General features: G+C 59.0%; 1 protein-coding gene across 1 annotated transcript in view; it reads left to right on the forward strand.

Moving 5' to 3' along the window:
- The first annotated feature begins 202 nt into the window (after nucleotides 1–202).
- Nucleotides 203–6,794, forward strand: part of FAM222A (family with sequence similarity 222 member A) — a 26,033-nt gene continuing 19,441 nt past the window's right edge. The window contains exon 1 of the mRNA XM_005424112.2: nucleotides 203–252. The gene's annotated coding sequence lies outside the window, so the exon portion shown is untranslated. The remainder of the gene's footprint in view (nucleotides 253–6,794) is intronic.

The raw sequence follows: 6,794 nt of genomic DNA on the forward strand, positions 1-6,794 counted from the left end.
AGAGGCGGGCCCGGCGCGCAGCGAGCCGGCGGCACGGCACGGCACGGCTCGGCACGGCACGCACAGCTCGCTGCAACCGGGGCTCGGCTCCGGCCCTGCGGGGTATTTCCGAGGAGAGGCAGTGGCAAAGTTTTCCAGCCGTGCTTGGTGTTTGCCGAGGGATGAATTCATTGGCATTGGGCAGTGGTGGTTTGCCCGGCTCTGGTTTTGTTGGGATCTCCGTAGGGAGGTTTTTGATACGTATTTATATGTGTATGTATGTATTTTATATATTTTTAATGTTCATCCTCCTGCTCGGGATGCCCTGGCTGCGGGCAGCTTGCCCGGGTGGCTGAGGAGCTTTCATGGACGATGGAGTGGCCGTTGCAGGCATGGGGACAGAGCCACGCGGCCCCTCTCTCAACAAGGAGCGTCCAGCATCTTTCTCGGGATAATTTAGTGGGATTTGGCAGTTTTACCCCTTCTCATAGCCCTGTGCTGGGCTTTGCCTGCCCGCTGTGCCGGGCACATGCCGCTGGTCAGTGGCCACACACGTGGCCATGGCTCTGGTGGGACCCAAAGCTCCCACACCCAGGCTGTGGCGCTGGGGATGAGGTGGGAAACATCCTTAGCAGAGGGCACCCGGCATCCTGCGAGGGGTTTTTCTTGCGAATGATCCATAAAACTTTGAGGAGTGGGTTGGCGGTGCCGGGAGCCGCGGTGTGAGCCGGGTGCGGTCGGGTCGAAGCCGTGGTGGAAGGAGAGGGAAGCTCTCGCCCTGCTGCCTTCTGCTTCCCTTGTGTGTGGAGCAGGGGAAGGGAAAGCCATTCCCTGGGAGCGCGGCTTGTTTTCTCAGCTTCAGGAGCAGCTTTCCTGCTGGTTTGAGGGTCGGTACCAGTAGGGCACGTTCTGGATGCTGTGAGCTGGGCCCTGTTTCAGCCAAGCGTGTCGTTAAAAATTGCAATATCTCGGTGTGAATATTTACCCTCAGGCTGGAGCAGGGAAGCCCATGGAAGGAGGACATGAGCGGCTGCTGCCAGGCTGCTGAGGCCACACCACCTCAGTTTTTAAGCCCCTCTGGTTGTCTCTTTTATTTGAGCCTGAAATTCATCCATCCCTGATCGGGCTGTGGATTAGCCTCTTCCCTTCTGGGGCTGGTTTTTAATTGCGTGCTGCTGCCCTGCCCGGAGAAGGGCTCTGGCAGTGGGACGAGGGTCTCCCAGTGCTGTGACCCCACGGGGGTGATGTCCCCGAGCTGTCCCCGAGCTGTCCCCGCCGTGCGTGTGGCATTAGCGCCGGGCGCTCGCATCCCTGCCCGGCGCCGGAGTTAATTTTTGCCTGGAGCGGGTTTCCTGCGTGGCCTCAACTTGTGTGGGGAAAAAAGCTAAATCTGCGGTCGAGCCGGGCAGCCCCGCTGCCTCTCCGGTGTGATCCTGCGGCACAGGGAGCGGTGGGCCCGGGAATGTGTGCTGGGAGCCAGCCCACCCCAGCCCCTCCGGCTCTCGGGTACCACGGGCAGGGATGCGGGGTGCTGAGCGTGCAGGGTGATGGCAGAAGGACAGCAGGATGTGTGTCCCTGGGTACGGTCCTTTGCTGGTGGTGTCTCATCCTGGGATGCAGGCAGTGTGTGTGTGTGACCCCCCCCAAGGCTGGGGATGCTGCAGCTGGCGGGGTGGGCCGGGGGCTGCACCTGCCCGGACCCCTCTCCCGGCCCCCGCCGGCATCTGTGCCGCCGCATGTCCGTCTGCAGCAGGCGCATGCATGCAAAAATAAGACATTTCTTCTTTCTCTTCTGCCTGCGCATTCCTCAAAAAGCTAATATTCATGAAAGGTAATTCAATCAAACCACGATGCCTATCAGCTAATGCAGCAAAGCTGGCGCAGGGGTGAGAATGGGAGCCAGGAACACAAAAGCCCTGTTTTATTACCTCCTGCTTGCCTGAGAATTGCTTTTCTCCCTCGAGTGAGCCGGCTAAAGCTGGCTTTATTATGTTAACCTATTTGCGTGTCAAGAGCTATTGTGCCTCTCTTTATCTGTGTTTGTATTTGCTCGATGCAGGGAATAAAAGGACGAGGCGAAAATGGATGGCTGGTCAGTGCTCCGCACTCTGGGGGCACTGATTGGTTGCTAAGTGATTTGCATCCCCGGTAATCGCTTTTATCTCGGAAGGATGTCGTGTATAATTATAAGCCTACTGACATCTTTTGAAATCTGCCTAATGGGTGTTTTTAATTTACATGGGAAGCAGGGGCTATTTGTGTTGCTCTGATTACAGGTTGGGCGAGTATATGGGTTAAAATACAGATATTTCCATAGATGCGGGGCACCGGCAGGGATGAGGCTGGGATTTTTGGCAAGTCCCTGCTCGCCTAGGGACGGGTGGAAGAGCACAAGCCGCCCGTGTGTGAGTTTGGGGTTTAATCCCTCAGCCCAGTGCACAGACTGTTGTGGTGCTGCTCCGGGGGCTGAAATACATCCCGTGAAATACAACACGAGGTGGGCTCCTGGCTGCTGCCAGAGCCAGCTGGACCCCCAGGACCCCCCTCTGCAGCCTGGGATGAGGCATGGGGGGGCTGTGCCACCGAGTCCCCACTCCAGCCATCTGTGCCAGCGTGGGGCCGATGGGGGTGGCACGAGGGGACAGCCTGGGCTTCTTGTTCAGCCCCCCCATGCAGGGAGTACCTGTGGAAATGGTGTCTGGGGGTACCTGTGGAAGCCCCAGCTGGGTTCACATGGGATGAGCTCACACAGCCATGGCAAATGAAGCTCCCGAGCACCTGTGCCAGCGCTGGGCACCTGCGTCCAGCAGGATCCCAGCAGGGTGGCTCGCTGGAGCTGCCGGGGCATCAACAGGGTCCAGGGTGATCTCCTTGTTTTAGGGGCATTGGCGGAGCCGTGGGTGCCGGTCCTGGGCAGACAGCAGGATGTGGGTGCTGTGAGATTGTCCCTTGTGTGCCTGGGTGCAGAGGAGCCCCGTGTGGGAAACATCCCGGCATGAATGCCAGGCTAGCTGTGCCAGTGGCACCCTCAATTTCGTGTTTCTATCTGTGCTTTTGGTGCAGGCAGTGGTGAGCTGAGGGGTCTTGGTGTCCCCCCAGGGCTCTGTGCACTGGCACTGGGTCACCTCAAACACGCAGAGATGCTGAGCTGAGTCTGGTGCTTGTGACAGGGGCTGGGCTGGGTGCGAGTGTGGGGCAGGATTTGGGGCAGGTGACCCACGGGGACAGCTCCAGCCAGCTGCCTCCTTCCTCCTCCTCCAGGAAAAGCCAGGACTGAGTCTCAGGCACGTTGCAGCTCCCTCAGGCCGTGCACAAGGTGACCCCATCCATTTGCAGGGCTGAGGTGGCTCCGGAGCACACGGTGCCGCTGCTCTGAGCAGGACGGGGGGCAGGAAACACGGGGCATGGGAAAAGTTGATAGAGGAGAGCGAGTGCTGGACCCCACAGCTTGGAGCTTGGGGTGCTGGGTCCCCCTGCACAGGCAGCCCCATCCCATCCAATTCCATCCCATCCCAGCCCAGCCTGTCCCGCTGGCGCGCGAGCGGCGCGGGCGGCGCTTTTGCTAAAGAGAGAATACATCAGCGTTTTAACCCAAAACGGCGAGAGCTGCGGGGGCGGGGGGACAGCCCCAGCCCGGGGAGGCGTTTCAGAGGAGCTGGTGCTGGGTGAGGAGGGGGCTTTGGTGGGGGGGCCTTGACTCTGTGTCCCTGTGTGGCACTGGGATGCACAGCCCCCTTTTTGAGGAGGCGCGTCCCGGCGTCGGGGGCTCTCCGAGGCTTTGCCATCTGCCTCTTGCAGGTCACCTCTCTGCTGTGCTCCAGGCAAGAGCGGGGGCTGGCTTAGCGTGGCTGGTAACCACACACTAATAAAGCCTTAATACCCTGCAGCGGGGAGATTTCACTGTCAGAGATAAATATTCATATTGCTTTCCAATTCAGCCTTGGCTGCACGACAAGGGCGCCGTGGGGGGAGACGGGGAGGCTGCGGTGTGGGGCGCTCCGGGCCCCGCTGGCTGCCCTGCCTGCTCCTGCCTGCCTGGCGTGTTTAATACGGTGCCCTGGCTAATTGTGGGGTGTGAATATCATGGCCAGGGCTCTCAGGGGACAGGGTGGTGAGCGTGGCACAGGGTGCCCCTCTCGCCGCGCTCCCCGCCTCCTCCTTCGCCGCCGCCTCGCGCACGCAGCCTCCCATCTGCACGCGACGCTTGATTTACCGAGAAGAGCTGGCAGTTAAACCTGACAAATTGAAGGCAGTTTTAAGTGGTTCAGGTTAATTAATAGTCAGGGAAGTATCAATTTTTATTTTTTTTTTTTAAGGGGTGCTCTTGGCTCGCGGGGAGAGCTGGAGTTTGACTTTGCCTTTGGAAAGTAGCACCATCTGCACGGGTGGGTGCCCACGGGCAGGGGGATGGAGCAGGGCAGGATGCTGAGCTTGGTGTCGCTGCTCCAGCTCCTGTCCCACAGCCTCACATTGCTGCTGGTGTTTCTGACCCCAGCCTGCTGGTGCTGAGGGAATCGCTGGGACAGTGAGGGACGGGGCTGTCCTGTGTGGCCCAGGCTCCACTGCTCATCTCAATGTCCTTAGCGGCTCTGCTTGTCCTCTCTCCTGGGGTCTGTGCCATGGCTGCAGTGCCAGAGGGTGCAGCTGTGCCAGTAACCAGAGAGATTCATCCCTAGCCACGTGTAGTGGCACAGCTGGGTGGCTGCAGTGTCCCTGCTCCTGTGGGGCACCCAAGGGTGAGCAGCAGCTTTACCAGGCTCATGGGGGTCCATCCTGGGCTGGGACTGGGAGCTGACGGGGATGAACTGGAGCAGCATCCTCTCTCTCCCCTTGGTTTCTGCACACATGAGCCCTGTGTTCACATCTGCCAAGCCTGGGAATGCTGAGAGGGGGACAGATTTTAGAAACATCCCACTGAAAGAAGGTTGAGGTCTTGTATAAGGAGGAGAGGTGGCCAGGCTTTGAGTGTGTGCAGCACAGGAAGGCTCTGAGCTATGTGTGAGTGAGTCTCCATGGCACAGGGACCTGAGCAGTGCCTGTGATTGTCACAGGATGCCACAGGGGTGGGCAGCTCTGGGATCTGGCTCAGGGCTGTGTCCCAGAGCAGCACAAACCCTTCATCAGGCCATGTGCTCTGTCTTTCCCAGCACAGAGCAGGATGCAGGTGGAAGTGGTGGGTTTCCAGCAGCCCTAATTCTTGGGAATATGAGAGATTAAGGTTAGTGACCATTTTTTAACTCAATAAAGGGGAAGACAAGCTGGAGTCTGCAGTCCAGAGATATAATTAGTTCGCAGCAGTGGTGCTTTCTTGATTTAGCTTCAGAGAGCAGAACAAGACAAGGATGTTATACCCAATTAGCAATAACATACAGCCCGAGCCTCGCTAGGTGAGATAACAAGCCATTTTTATAACTCTTCTTTACGGACTTTTTTTTTTTTGGAAAGAGGAGTGGGGAAAGAAGAAAGGGACCGAGTCTCGATTCCTTTTCATCAGGGAACAATTATTAGCGAGCTCAGAAAGCCCGAAGCTAAGTGATCTATTGGCCAGTGCAGATGATAAAACAAATCAAGCAGCTCAGAGCCGGGCTGAGGCCATCTCTCCATCCAGCTGGGGGAGGCTGAGCAGGTGACAGCAAGGACACGGCCAAGGGCCACCCACACACCGTGGATGTGCTGCTGCGAGGCTTTGTGGCACATGGCCCGGCCGTGCTGCCCGAAGGGAAATGCTGCAGGTGGGGTGGCCGTGGGTGCTGCTGGCTGTGCTCGGGGTGTGTCCCACGGAGGGTGACCCCAGCCGTGTCCCCTGCACAGTCCCGGTCACATCAGATGGCAGCAGCCGCCTGCCGTCTGCCAGCGCCGCGGTCCCTTTGTATTGCAGATCGATGGCCATCGATTTTTCCTGCCGCGTAAACCTGGCCGGGTCGGGTTTTTGTGCACGTCTGGCTCCGTGTCTGCCGCGGTCAGAGCAGCCCGTGCTGGTCCCTGATCCCACCGAGCTCCCGCTCGCCTCTGCAGCAGGGAAACTCAAGGACATCCGGAAAAACAGCCTTGTAAAGAGTCGGGAAAACTCGGGATTCATTAATCAGCTGTTAATGACGGGCTCTGCTGTTCGGTGGGGTATTTGCAGTCTCTCTCCTCGCTCCCAGGGCAGCACCTCTCCCCCTCCTGTGGCACCTGCTGGGGATGGGGCTGTGCAGCTCCTTTGGGGCACCTGTGGGAGCAGGGTGTCCCCCTCGGTCTGGGGACACTCCTGCTGCGCAGGGGGCTCAGTGTGGGACACATTCTCCCTCCTGCTGTCGCCCCTTCTGCAGCCACCCCTGCGATGGGGCCGAGCCTGGGGATGGATGGAGCAGGAGGCTGCTGTGCCCTCCGTGTCCTTCCTGTCCCCTCCGTGTCCTTCCCGTCCCCATGTCGGAGTTTTACAGCCTGACAGGCAGTGCTGTGGCTGCGTGGGACCCCTTGAGCTCATCCCACCACCCCCCAGCCCACCCGTGGGAGCCGGGCTGGGGACATCCCCGCTTGTCCCCACCGGGAGCCGCTCCTCTGCGGGGCTGTTAGCACCCCGCGATGATCATCAGCTCTCGTCGTAATCATTAAGACTATTAGAAAGAAATGTTGGCTCGCAGCTCGTGTCAGACTTTCCGTTCTGCTTTGCAAACGCGCACAATTAATGCCAATCAGGCGGGGGAGGCAGCCAGCTCCGATCCCGGCTGCTGCTCCCAATCCCGGCTGTCAGCTCTCCCCATCCCGCCTGGTACATTTTCATACAATTGCTATAAACATCTGAGGGGAAACACCGTGATCTTCGGTAGCGC

This window comes from Geospiza fortis, unplaced genomic scaffold, assembly GCF_000277835.1.
Source record: "Geospiza fortis unplaced genomic scaffold, GeoFor_1.0 scaffold145, whole genome shotgun sequence".
In the NCBI taxonomy this organism is placed as follows: Eukaryota; Metazoa; Chordata; class Aves; order Passeriformes; family Thraupidae; genus Geospiza; species Geospiza fortis.